A 13,971-nucleotide genomic window follows, 5' to 3' on the forward strand; every position below is an offset into this window, starting at 1 on the left:
ATGGCCATGCCCTCTCCAGCACAGTGTGGATCTCAACCTTAGTGGCCCTGGGGGCTCTGCCTTCAGTGTTCTAACTCAATCCTAGGGGTGAGGGCTATTAGATATTACACAATAGACCTGCTGTTATATATTATATCTTCTATCTCTATATTCTTTAGAGTTCCCTTTAATTCTTACTATCCAATCCTCATCACTCCAAACCCTTGTTATAGTTAATAATTCTTTATATTAAACTTTCCCTGCTACAATTACCCTATGGTTTATCTCCTCTGATTACACCCGGACTGATATACCTTGGTACACATCATAACTTATACCCTGCTATCTTACCTCTCAACCAACTCAAAAAGGATAAACACATACATTGCATTTTTTAAAATTAATTTTTATTGGAGTATGGTTGCTTTACAATGTTGTGTTAGCCTCCACTGCACAGCAAAATTAATCAGCCATACACATACAGATATCCCCTCCCTTTTGGACTTCCCTCCCATTTAGATTACCACAGTGCATTAGGTAGAGTTCCCTGTGCTATACAGTATGTTCCCATCAGTTGTCTATTTTATATATAGTATCAATAATGTATATGTATCAATCCCAGTCTCCCAATTCCTCCCTCCCCACCCCTTTCCCCCTTGGTATCCATACATTTGTTCTCCAGGTCTGTGTCTCTATTTCTGCTTTGCAAATAAGATCATCTATACCATTTTCCTAGATTCCACATATATGAGTTATTATACGATATTTGCTTTTCTCTTTCTAACATACTTCACTCTGTATGACACTCTCTAGGTCCACCCACTTCTCTACAAATGACCCAATTTCATTCCTTTTCATGGCTGAGTAATATTCCATTGTATATATGTGCCACATCTTCTTTATCCAATCATCTGTCGATGGACATTTAGGTTGCTTCCATGTCCTGGCTATTGCAAATAGTCCTGCTATGAACATTGGGGTGCATGTGTTTTTTTGAATTATGGTTTTCTCTGGGTATATGCCCAGTAGTGGGATTGTTGGGTCATATGGTAGCTCTATTTTTAGTTTTCTAAGGAACCTCCATACTGTTTTCCGTAGTGGCTGTATCAATTTACATTCCCACCAACAGTGTATGAGGGTTCCCTTTTCTTCACGCCCTCTTCAGCATTTATTGTTTGTAGATTTTTTTGACGATGGCCATTCTGACTGGTGTGAGGTGCACTTTAATACCTGTTTGACATCTGAATTGCCCTGGAGTTTTACTTCCACCATACTACCCCTCCCCCACCAAATCCTTCTTGATATAACCTATACTCTAGTCTCACAAATTATGATGCTGATCTATAGACAGACTGTGTTCTTCCACACCCTTGCAGACCCCAATTCCTCTCTGCCTAGAATCTTTCCTTCCTGTAATGTCCTTGAAGAATTCCTACTTTTTCTTTAAGACCCAGCTCTAATATTATCTTTTTGAAGCTTCTTTGGCAGAGTTATTCAAATACCTCTATTGTAGCACTTAGCACGTAGTATTTTATTTTCTTCAATATTTATTTTCTTCAATAGACTATAAACTTGAAGACAGGGGCTGAGTCTTGTTAATCTTTATAACCCCAGCTCCCAGGACAGTGCCCAGCTCATAGTAGGACATCAGTACATGTTTGCCGAATGAATCAATATGTCAGCATATGATGCAAGAGATGGAAAATTTCAAAGCACTATCATCTATGATAATGGGCTATGATACAGCTCAGCAATTCCTTTTTGATCAAATTATGAAAGTTATGGCTACTCAGAGAATCAATTCTGCTTTTGCCATTATCAGGACCTCCAGAGTCTGACTTACTCTAATTAGCTGGAAACCAGAGCATGGTCTCAAGCTTTTATCCCTAGACCAATAGCCAAGATGCTTTTCCCAGTCCCAAGGCCTTTCCTCAGTTCCTTACTGAGGGAGGCTATGTCAAGGACCGGGTGTCTGTAGCTAGACAGATGGGGCATCTTGGTGAGTTAACTGAGTTAACTTGGTGAGTTAAATGGCTTTCTAAATTTCACTTTCCTCATCTACACCTACCTCATAGATGAGTATTAAATGAGATAGTGTAAGTAAAGCCTGCAAGGTGCCAGACACCAAATGATCACTCAAATGTTAGGTGTTATTAACATTCCCTTGTGCCCAGGTTTAGCCACATTCAAACAACTGCTCCTCCTTGTTCTTTTTCCTGGACTGGACATTTGGACATCAATCCCAGACTGGACATTCCAATAGTGCACTCCTATTGGAGTGCATTCCTACTTGGAGACCTGGATACCAGTCTGCCCAGTCTCCGCTATAGAATCTGCCCATTTTAGAATTTGGGGCATCCCTAGTTCATCTCCTTGGAACCCAACTCATGCAACATCTCAGATTCACCTTTGTCCTCGGGCAATTGTCTAAGTCACTACCTTGCTCGAAATCCATAACCTTGGCAAGTCATTCAGGACCCTTCAAATTTCTCTTCAGTCTCCCTTTCTAGCTCTTGTCCTGCCCCACTCCCATCCTCTTTACCCCACAGCTGACTACAAATCTAGCATATACACTGACTGTACAAAAGTAGCAAAGGCAGAAGACATTTCAGTTCTTTTCCTCCTCAAAGTAGAGCTTGTTGGGAAACTTCTGATCAGAAATAAATGATCCTGGGGTTTCATATAATTGATGCAGAAGTATGTGTGCTGCTAACCAATGTTTGTTTTTCTGCTTTTGTTGCCTGGAGAGGAGGAAACATTGGCTAGAGCTTTTCTATGCCTCAGAGGCTTTGGACCAGGCTCTTTGGCTTCTTCCACCGGTAACTAACATTATTATGGGGAGCCTTTACCCTTCAACGTGGCCCTGAAAGAGTTCAAGTCCTGGCCTTTTCACTTGCTTCCTGTGTAAGCATGGGCAAGTTTCTTAACCCCTCCAAACCTCAGTTTTTCCATCTATAAAATAGGTATGATAATAAGAATAATAGCTACTAAAAGAAAATTAGATGATACACATAAATTACTCAGCACAGTACTTGTACAGAACAAGCACCCAACTGAGAGCTAGTTCTAGTTTTGTTGTTGTTGTTGTTGTTGTTGTTGTTTCACTAGGGCCCAGATGGTCTGGAAATAATAAAAGAATAACAGATGTACCACTATGGAGAACAGTATGGAGGTTCCTCAAAAAACTAAAAATACAGTTACCATATGATTCTGCAGTCCCACTCCTGGGCATATATCTGGAGAAAACTGTAATTTGAAAAGATACATGCACCCCAATGTTCATAGCAGTATTATTTACAATAACCAAGACATGGAAACAACCTAAATGTCCATTGAAAGAGGAATGGATAAAGAAGATGTGATATATATATATATTTGATGGAATACTACTCAGCCATAAAAAAGAATGAAATAATGCCATTTGCAGCAACATGGATGGACTTAGAGATTATCATATTAAGTAAGCCAGAGAAAGACAAATATCATATAATATCACTTATATGTGGAATCTAAAAAAATGATACAAATGAACTTATTTACAAAACAGAAATAGACTCACAGACATAGAAAACAAACTTATGGTTACGAAAGGGGATAGTGGGGAGGGGGGAGAGATAAATTAGGAGTTTGGGATTAACATATACACATTACTATATATGAAATAGATAAACAACAAGGACCTACTGTATAGCACAGGGAACTATATTCAATACAGTATCTTGTAATAACCTATAATGGAAAATAATCTGAAAAAATATATATATATGTGTAACAATCACTTTGCTGTACATTTGAAACTAACACAACATTGTAAATTAACTATACTTCAGTTTTTAAAAATGGTTTAAAAAAAAGCTGCTACCATCTAGGGGATGCCTATACAGACCTGCAGAAAAAAAAAAAGCCTTCATAGAGGACTTTGGCAAAGGTAAATTTTGAACAACTGGGTGATCTTTCCAGGGATTTTATGGATACTCAGAAGCTCTAGACTCATACGCTTGGGCATTTTTTTCCAGATGTTGCAGCATTTAAAAAATTATGAGAAAATATACATAACATACAGTTTACCAGTTTAACCATTTTAATCTTAGGCATATTTTAGGGCTATCCACAAACCATGCAAAATGATCAGTGATTAGTTAGGACTCTTTATATTTCAAGTCACAGAAAATTCATTTAAGTAATAAAGGGAATTTATTGGTGTATTTAACTGAAAGTACAGTGGTATCTGATTTTGGGTATATATAAACATATATATATATTTTTTTTAATTAAATTTTCTGTTTTGGCCATGCTGTGCAGCTTGCGGGATCTTTGTTATCAGACCAGGGATTGGGCCCTCAGCAGTGAAAGCACGGAGTCCTAACCACTGGACCACCAGGAAATTCCCTGATTTGGGGTATATTTTGATCCAGTAGCTCAAGTGACTTCAACTAAGGACTTGTTTCACTCCGCGCTTTTCCTCTGCCCTCTGCTGGGCTGGCTTTATCCTCCACAAAGTGGATTCCTGGCAGCTCTGGGCCCCCAACGCTCAGTAACATTTTGTTACAGATTACCAAGAAGGCCAGGCCTCTAGTTTTTATAATCACTCTTCAGGGAAAGAGAGTTCCCAATGATGAGAGGGAAACTCCCTTCCCCTCCATCCCCTCCTTCCCCCCTTTCCCCTCCCCCCATCACAAGGTCTCCTTGCATCTAGTCTAAGATTGCATTGTGTGAGCCTACAGGCTCTTTGGTCGGGCTAACAGAGGACTCTGGGAAGGCTCACACCAAGGAATATGTCCCAGAACTTCTGCTGCCTGTGTCCTTGCCCCCGCAGTGAGCCACAGCCACCCCTGCCTCCACAGGAGACCCTCCTAAACTAGCAGATACAATTCAAGACTGAGTGAAAGATCAAGCAGCAACAAAATCTGAACCTGAGGGCAGACAGCAGAAGCAAGAAGAACTACAGTCCTGCAGCCTGTGAAACAAAAACCACATTCACAAAAAGATAGACAAGATGAAAAGGCAGAGGGCTATGTACCAGATGAAGGAACAAGATAAAACCCCAGAAAAACAACTAAATGAAGTGGAAATAGGCAACCTTCCAGAAAAAGAATTCAGAATAATGATAGTGAAGATGATCCAGGACCTCGGAAAAAGAATGGAGGCAAAGATCGAGAAGATGCAAGATATGTTTAAGAAAGACCTAGAAGAACTAAAGAACAAACAGAGATGAACAATACAATAACTGAAATGAAAACTACACTAGAAGGAATCAATAGCAGAATAACTGAGGCAGAAGAATGGATAAGTGACCTGGAAGACAGAATGGTGGAATTCACTGCTGCAGAACAGAATAAAGAAAAAAGAATGAAAAGAAATGAAGACAGCCTAAGAGACCTCTGGAGCAACATTAAACGCAACAACATTCACATTATAGGGGTCCCAGAAGGAGAAGAGAGAGAGAAAGGACCCGAGAAAATATTTGAAGAGATTATAGTTGAAAACTTCCCTAACATGAGAAAGGAAATAGCCACCCAAGTCCAGGAAGCACAGAGAGTCCCATACAGGATAAACCCAAGGAGAAGCACACCGAGACACATAGTAATCAAATTGGCAAAAATTAAAGACAAAGAAAAATTACTGAAAGCAGCAAGGGAAAAATGACAAATAATATACAAGGGAACTCCCATAAGGTTAACAGCTGATTTCTCAGCAGAAACTCTACAAGCCAGAAGGGAGTGGCATGATATACTTAAAGTGATGAAAGGGAAGAACCTACAACCAAGATTACTCCACCCAGCAAGGATCTCATTCAGATTCGATGGAGAAATCAAAAGCTTTACAGACAAGCAAAAGTTAAGAGAATTCAGCACCACCAAACCAGCTCTACAACGAATGTTAAAGGAACTTCTCTAAGTGGGAAATACAAGAGAAGAAAAGGACCTACAAAAACAAACCCAAAACAATAAAGAAAATGGTAATAGGAACATACATATCGATAATTACCTTAAACATGAATGGATTAAATGTTCCAACCAAAAGACACAGGCTTGCTGAATGCATACAAAAACAAGACCCTTATATATGCTGTCTACAAGAGACCCACTTCAGACCTAAGGACACATACAGACTGAAAGTGAGGGGATGGAAAAAGTTATTCCATGCAAATGGAAATCAAAAGAAACCTGGAGTAGCAATACTCATATCAGATAAAATAGACTTTAAAATAAAGAATGTTACAAGAGACAAGGAAGGACACTACATAATTATCAAGGGATCAATCCAAGAAGAAGATATAACAATTATAAATATATATGCACCCAACATAGGAGGACCTCAATACATAAGGCAACTGCTAACAGCTATAAAAGAGGAAATTGACAGTAACACAATAATAGTGGGGGACTTTAACACCTCACTTACACCAATGGACAGATCATCCAAAGTGAAAATAAATAAGGAAACAGAAGCTTTAAATGACACAATAGACCAGATAGATTTAACTGATATTTATAGGACATTCCATCCAAAAACAGCAGATTACACTTTCTTCTCAAGTGCACATGGAACATTCTCCAGGATAGATCACATCTTGGGTCACAAATCAAGCCTCAGTAAATTTAAGAAAATTGAAATCATATCAAGCATCTTTTCTGACAACAACGCTATGAGATTAGAAATCAATTACAGGGAAAAAAACGTAAAAAACACAAACACATGGAGGCTAAACAATACGTTACTAAATAACCAAGAGATCACTGAAGAAATCAAAGAGGGAATCAAAAAATACCTAGAGACAAATGACAATGAAAACACGATGATCCAAAACCTATGGGATGCAGCAAAAGCAGTTCTAAGAGGGAAGTTTATAGCTATACAAGCCTACCTCAAGAAACAAGAAACATCTCAAATAAACAATCTAACCTTACACCTAAAGGAACTAGAGAAAGAAGAACAAACAAAACCCAAATTTAGCAGAAGGAAAGAAATCATAAAGATCAGAGCAGAAATAAATGACATAGAAACAAAGAAAACAAGAGCAAAGATCAATAAAACTAAAAGCTGGTTCTTTGAGAAGATAAACAAAATTGATAAACCATTAGCCAGACTCATCAAGAAAAGGAGAGAGAGGACTCAAATCAATAACATTAGAAATGAAAAAGGAGAAGTTACAACAGACACTGCAGAAATACAAAGCATCCTAAGAGACTACTACAAGCAACTCCATGCCAATAAAATGGACAACCTGGAAGAAATGGACAAATTATTAGAAAGGTATAACCTTCCAAGACTGAATCAGGAAGAAATAGAAAATATGAACAGACCAATCACAAGTAATGAAATTGAAACTGTGATTCAAAATCTTCCAACAAACAAAAGTCCAGGACCAGATGGCTTCACAGGTGAATTCTATCAAACATTTAGAGAAGAGCTAACTCCCATACTTCTCAAACTCTTCCAAAAACTTGCGGAGGAAGGAACACTCCCAAACTCATTCTATGAGGCCACCATCACCCTGATACCAAAACCAGACAAAGATACTACAAAAAAAGAAAATTACAGACCAATATCACTGATGAATATAGATGCAAAAATCCTCAACAAAATCCTAGCAAACAGAATCCAACAACACATTAAAAGGACCATACACCACGAACAAGTGGGATTTATCCCAGGGATGCAAGGATTGTTCAATATACGCAAATCAGTCAATGTGATACACCATATTAACAAATTGAAGAATAAAAACCATAGGATCATCTCAATAGATGCAGAAAAAGCTTTTGACAAAATTCAACACCCATTTATGATAAAATCTCTCCAGAAAGCGGGCATAGAGGGAACCTACCTCAACATAATAAAAGCCATATACGACAAACCCACAGCAAACATCATTCTCAATGGTGAAAAGCTGAAAGCATTTCCTCTAAGATCAGGAACAAGACAAGGATGTCCACTCTCGTCACCCTTATTCAACATAGTTTTGGAAGTCCTAGCCACGGCAATCAGAGAAGAAAAAGAAATAAAAGGAATACAAATTGGAAAAGAAGAAGTAAAACTGTCACTGTTTGCAGATGACATGATACTATGCATAGAGAATCCTAAAGATGCCACGGGAAAACTACTAGAGCTAATCAATGAATTTGGTAAAGTTGCAGGACACAAAATTAATGCACAGAAATCTCTTACATTCCTATATACTAATGATGAAAAATCTGAAAGAGAAATTAAGGAAACACTCCCATTTACCACTGCAACAAAAAGAATAAAATACCTAGGAATAAACCTACCTAGGGAGACAAAAGACCTGTATGCAGAAAACTATAAGACACTGATGAAAGAAATTAAAGATGATAACAACAGATGGAGAGATATACCATGTTCTTGGATTGGAAGAATCAATATTGTGGGAATGACTATACTACCCAAAGCAATCTACAGGTTCAATGCAATCCCTATCAAATTACCAATGGCATTTTTTACAGAACTAGAACAAAAAATCTTAAAATTTGTATGGAGACAAAAAAGACCCCGAATAGCCAAAGCAGTCTTGAGGGAAAAAAGCAGAGCTGGAGAAATCAGACTCCCTGACTTCAGACTATACTACAAAGCTACAGTAATCAAAACAATATGGTACTGGCACAAAAACAGAAACATAGATCAATGGAACAAGATAAAAAGCCCAGAAACATAGATGAATGGAACAAGATAGAAAGCCCAGAGATAAACCCATGCACCTATGGTCAACTAATCTATGACAAAGGAGGCAAAGATATACAATGGAGAAAAGATAGTCTCTTCAATAAGTGGTGCTGGGAAAACTGGACAGCTACATGGAAAAGAATAAAATTAGAACACTCCCTAACACCATACAAAAAAATAAACTCAAAATGGATTAGAGACCTAAATGTAAGACCAGACACTATAAAACTCTTAGAGGAAAACATAGGAAGAACACTCTTTGACATAAGCCACAGCAAAATTTTTTTGGATCCACCTCCTAGAGTAATGGAAATAAAAACAAAAATAAACAAATGGGACCTAATGAAACTTAAAAGCTTTTACACAGCAAAGGAAACCATAAACAAGACGAAAAGACAACCCTCAGAATGGGAGAAAATATTTGCAAATGAATCAATGGACAAGGGATTAATCTCCAAAATATATAAACAGCTCATGCAGTTCAATACTAAAAAAACAAACAACCCAATCCAAAAATGGGCAGAAAACTTAAATAGACATTTCTCCAAAGAAAACATACAGATGGCCAAGAAGCACATGAAAAGCTGCTCAACATCACTAATTATTAGAGAAATACAAATCAAAACTACAACAAGGTATCACCTCACACCAGTTAGAATGGGCACCATCAGAAAATCTACAAACAACAAATGCTGGAGAGGGTGTGGAGAAAAGGGAACCCTCTTGCACGTTGGTGGGAATATAAATTGATACAGCCACTATGGAGAACAGTATGGAGGTTCCTTAAAAAAGTAAAAATAGAATTACCATATGACCCAGCAATCCCACTACTGGGCATATACCCAGAGAAAACCATAATTCAAAAAGACACATGCAAAAAAAAAAAAAAGACACATGCACCCCAATGTTCATTGCAGCACTATTTACAATAGTCAGGTCATGGAAGCAACCTAAATGCCCATCAACAGACGAATGGCTAAAGAAGATGTGGTATATATATACAATGGAATATTACTCAGCCATAAAAAGGAATGAAATTGGGTCATTTGTTGAGACGTGGATGGATCTAGAGACTGTCATAAAGAGTGAAGTAAGTCAGAAAGAGAAAAACAAATATTGTATATTAACGCATATATGTGGAACCTAGAAAAATGGTACAGATGAACCAGTTTGCAGGGCAGAAATTGAGACACAGATGTAGAGAACAAACGTATGGACACCAAGGGGGGAAAGCGGCGGGGGGGATGGTGATGGTGGTGTGATGAATTGTGCGATTGGGATTGACATGTATACACTGATGTGTATGAAATTGATGACTAATAAGAACATGCTGTATAAAAAAAAATACAGGAACTAACAATAAGCATGTTTATCAAGGTCACAGGATATAAGTTCAATCAGAAAAATCAATTATATTCCTATGTATTAGCATGAACAATTAAAAGCTGACATTTTTAAATTAAAAAAAAAAAAAAGATTGCATTGTGTGCCTATTTTGGAAAGACCATGGTGACCAAGGTACATAGGGTGGCTTAAGCCAATTATAATCCATCCTAGAATTGGAGCTGGGGTCAGTCCCACCCAAACCACACAACTGATAATGGGGGAGGGGTACTTCCCTACAAGTAAAACCTGAGGGCTGTTACCAGCAGAGGAAATGGCCACTAAACACTTTGTCCCAGCCTCCCAAGAGTTCCCACCCACCTTCCCAAATAGGGTAACTTCATATGTTTTTTCTCTCTCATCCATATTCCAGCAAACTCTTCTCCCTCACTGGTAGTCTGGCTCATTCTCCATTGCTATTCATCTAATGACAGGATGATGAGATATGGATAGTCCTGACCTTGCGAGTTTTAAGTTATCAACTACTCCAGAATGAAGGGGTCCTTCAATGAATCGAAATATAGCTGGAATTGTCGACCCATCCCTACAAAAACTGAGTTACCATGTGCCCTGAAACACAGCTTTGAAAATCTCACTGCCTACAAAAGAAGAAAACAGTAGAATCTAAAATCAACTTTAGACTCCAGACATGCAAAGTCTAATGGATATGGTCTTAATCTTGTTGCACACTAGCTTAGCACCCTGAAATCACAAAGCAGGACAGGAATAAAGACGCAGACGTAGAGAATGGACTTGAGGACACGGGGCGGGAAGGGTAAGCTGGGACGAAGTGAGAGAGTGGCATGGACATATATACACTACCAAATGTAAAATAGATAGCTAGTGGGAAGCAGCCGCATAGCACAGGGAGATCAGCTCAGGGCTTTGTGACCACCTAGAGGGGTGGGATAGGGAGGGTGGGAGGGAGACGCAAGAGAGAGGGGATGTGAGGATATATGTATACGCATAGCTGACTCACTTTGTTACACAGCAGAAACTAACACACTATTGTAAAGCAACTATACTCCAATAAAGACGTTAAAAAAAAAAAAGCATTTTGAATTTTTTACTAAGAATGTGTATGCCATTACATGAATTGAGCTGGTCTTCTGCTAATCTTTTCAAATCCACACATTTCTTCAGAACAAGGGACTTGTGGTTTTCGTGACTCTGACACACTTTTCTCATGCTCTCTCTGTGAGTTGCAGTGCTTGCTTCTTAAAAGATTTTCTTTCCAAAGAAGAGGACCAAAAGTTGTAACAATTAGGAATTTGCAAGAAAAGAATCAAATTATTCTTCAATATTGATTTCTAAAATTGCTTTTAAAGTTAAAACAAATGAACATGACCAATATTGATAAATGTCATTTTAAAGAGTTCTCATTTAGTCTTTTAAAGGTGAGTGCTCGTTTCTGCTGCTCTCTCTCAGTTACCCACATCTGAGGTGGAAGACCTGCCATTTACACCTGGTGACTATACCTGATACATAACTGCTCACTGGTGAAAACCTACTATAGTTGCAGGCAAAGCATCCAAAAGGAAGTGAACATCATCTAAGTACTGATTAAGCATAACCTAAGCAAATGACAACATGATTATTTAAATCCTTGAAGTTTAAGTATCTTGGACCATATATACTTCAGAAATGCATGGCATCTTTTTTTTTTTGTTTTTTTGTTTTTTTTTTGGCTGTGTTGGGTCTTCGTTTCTGTGCAAGGGCTTTCTTTAGTTTAGTTGCGACGAGCAGGGGCCACTCTTCATCGCGGTGCGCGGGCCTCTCAGTATCGCGACCTCTCTTGTTGTGGAGCACAGGCTCCAGACGCGCAGGCTCAGTAGTTGTGGCTCACGGGCCCAGTTGCTCCGCGGCATGTGGGATCTTCCCAGACCAGGGCTCGAACCCCTGTCCCCTGCATTGGCAGGCGGATTCTTAACCACTGCGCCACCAGGGAAGCCCCCTGCATGGCATCTTATGATTTAATATTTTATTACTTTGTGGGATGACCACTTTCTAGTCAAGTCTAGCTCATCTGATTTCAGTGTTGCGACCCATTAAAGGGTGAGAACTTATTTGGAGTCCATGTAATCATACACATTATGTATTGTGTATATATATTATATTATATTCATATACTCTCTTTTACTGTTTTCTTTTTTCTCCTCATATATAATAGTTAAGAGTTAAAATTTTCATTTCAGCACATATTTCTTACTGAAGTTGACAAATGAAGGAATGATATAAAGTTTCTTTTGCTTTGTAAAGTGTAATCTTTTTAAAAACAGACTTACTGAAGTATAAACGACATACAATAATCTGCACATATTTGAAGCGTACAATTTCCGAAGTTAACATATACATACACTCATGAAACCATCACCAATAATCAAGATAGTGAACACATCTACCACCGCCAGAAGTTGCCTCCAGCCCTTTTTGTAATCCCCTCTGTGAACCCCCCTCCCAAGCAACCACTGATCTGCCTTCTGTCATTATGGACAGAAAGTTTAATACAAATGGAATCAGACAGTGCACACTCTTTTTTTTTTTTTTTTTTTTTTAAGTTTTATTTATTGATTGATTGCTTGATTGCTTGATTGCTATGTTGGGTCTTCGTTTCTGTGCGAGGGCTTTCTCCAGTTGCGGCAAGCAGGGGCCACTCTTCATCGCGGTGCGCGGGCCTCTCACTATCGCGGCCTCTCTTGTTGCGGAGCACAGGCTCCAGACGTGCAGGCTCAGTAGTTGTGGCTCACGGGCCTAGTTGCTCCGCGGCATGTGGGATCCTCCCAGACCAGGGCTCGAACCCGTGTCCCCTGCATTAGCAGGCAGACTCCCAACCACTGCGCCACCAGGGAAGCCCGTGCACACTCTTTTGTGTTTGGCTTCCTTCACGCAATAATTATTTTGAGATTCATCCATGTTGTTCTAGGTATCAATAGTTTGCTGCATTTTATTGCTGAGTAGTAAGGAATATAGAGTTTTAACATCTGACCTTGAGATTAATAAAAGTGAAGCTCGTTAATTCTGTTTAATCTTTTACTTGAATATAATAACAGAGGATATTTTTATCAAGGTATTAATAGTATGTCTGAAATTTATTAAGTATCAGGGCTTATAACTCCTTTTCATGGGAGACCAGGTTTAGTCTGTGACTTTGATTAGGTTGTCTTAATATTACAAACTGTATGCATTAGGAGAAGGTTTGACATTGATTTAAATGGTAGAATCATGGAATTTCATGATTTAGAGGGAGCTTTGGAGATGATACCAACTACCTCTTCATTTTATAGATGAGGAGCTGGCCGCCCAGAGTGGTTAAGGGGTTAAGGTCATACAGAACAAACTTCTTTCAACAACATTACTGGGGGGAGGTGAGGGGGGTTGTAGTGGAGGATACAGTCAGGCCTCCTCTTTGCTGTCGTGGCCTCCTCTCATCATTCCTGGCTGCAGACCCATGAGCTTCTGTCTCAGCCTCCATTTGGCCCCCAGTCAGTGGTCCACTCCCTCTGGTGTCCCACCAGCTTCTGGGATGGCGGAATGGCCTTGCTCCAGCAGAGCAGGCTTACCGCAGCCCCTTGATGCTTGAGAGCAACTCAGAAAACCTACACTTCCAGACTGCCTCTGTCTGACCCAGCTGAGCTACCAAATTTAGTGGATGTGATGTGACCGCTCTCCTAGTTGCTTTAGAACAGCTGTCAAGGTGCCTCCTTCCCAGAGCCCCAAACGGACAGCAGGGCGAAACACTCTTGCTGAAGCCCAGAGAGGGAAAACTGGACCCCACGTTTAAACACTTGGTTTGCTTCCTATTCTTTATCCTCCCTCTAATAACTCTTCTGGGGCCAAGAAAGGGCAGGCTTTCCCTTCTTCTTCTTCCTTGGAACTCAACAAGCTGAGACCTTGATAAATAAAATGGAGGTAAAGGAAGGTATG

Source organism: Balaenoptera borealis (assembly GCF_965194805.1).
Source record: "Balaenoptera borealis genome assembly, chromosome: 11".
Lineage (NCBI taxonomy): Eukaryota > Metazoa > Chordata > Mammalia > Artiodactyla > Balaenopteridae > Balaenoptera > Balaenoptera borealis.